This window comes from Lupinus angustifolius, chromosome LG04, assembly GCF_001865875.1.
Source record: "Lupinus angustifolius cultivar Tanjil chromosome LG04, LupAngTanjil_v1.0, whole genome shotgun sequence".
Taxonomy (NCBI): Eukaryota; Viridiplantae; Streptophyta; class Magnoliopsida; order Fabales; family Fabaceae; genus Lupinus; species Lupinus angustifolius.
In genome coordinates this window covers 4598585-4599953 of record NC_032012.1, presented here as the reverse complement: position 1 = coordinate 4599953, position 1369 = coordinate 4598585, and positions in this window count along the sequence as shown.

The window sequence follows — 1369 nt, the reverse complement described above, 5'->3', positions numbered from 1 at the left end:
CCTCGTCCTCATCCTCATCCTCACCCTATCCTCATCCTATCCTCATCCTCATCCTATCCTCATCCTCATCATCATCCTCATTCTATCCTCGTCCTCATCCTCTTCCTATCGTCGTCCTCATCTTCACCCTATCCACGTCCTCATCCTCATCGTCATCCTCATCCTATCCACGTCCTCATCCTCATCCTTCCACGTCCTCGTCCTTATCCTCATCCTCATCCTCACCCTCATCCTCATGCTCCTCCTATCCTCATCCTCTTCCTCCTACTATCCTCGTCCACATCCTATCCTCATCCTCATCCTATCCTCATCCTCATCCTCATCCTCATCCTCATCCTCACCCTATCCTCATCCTATCCTCATCCTCATAATCATCCTATCCTCATCCTCATAATAATCCTCATCATCATCCTCGTCCTCATCCTCATCCTATCCTCGTCCTCATCCTCTTCCTATCCTCCTCCTCATCCTCATCCTATCCACGTCCTCATCCTCATCCTATCCACGTCCTCGTCCTCATGCTCCTCCTCATCCTCATGCTCCTCCTATCCTCATCCTCATCCTCTTCCTCCAACTATCCTCGTCCACATCCTATCCTCGTCATCATCCTCATCCTATCCTCATTCTCATCCTATCCTCCTCCTCATCTTATCATCGTCCTCATCCTCATCATCATCCAATAATCATCCTCATCCTCATCCTCTTCCTATCCTCCTCCTCATCCACATCCTATCCATGTCCTCATCCTCATCGTCATCCTCATCCTATCCACGTCCTCATCCTCATCCTATCCACGTCCTCGTCCTCATCCCCATCCTCATCCTCACCCTCATCTTCATGCTCCTCCATTCCTCATCCTCATCCTCATCCTCTTTCTCCTACTATCCTCGTCCACATCCTATCCTCATCCTATCCTCGTCATCATCCTCATCCTATCCTCATTCTCATCGTATCCTCCTCCTCATCCTCATCCTCATCCACATCCTCTTCCTCATCTTATCATCGTCCACATCCTCATCATCATCCAATCATCATCCTCATCCTCATCCTCATCCTAGCCTCATCCTCATCCTATCCTCCTCCTCATCCTATCCACGTCCTCATTCTCCTCCTATCCACGTCCTCGTCCTCATCCTCACCCTCATCCTCATGTTCCTCCTATCCTCATCCTCATCCTCTTCCTCCTACTATCCTCGTCCACATCCTATCCTCATCCCCATCCTTATCCTATCCTCATCCTATCCTCGTCATCAACCTCATCCTATCCTCATTCTCATCCTATCCGCCTCCTCATCCTCATCCTCCTCCTCCTCCTCCTCCGCATCCTCCTCCTCATCCTCATCCTCATCCTAATCCTCATCCTCATCCT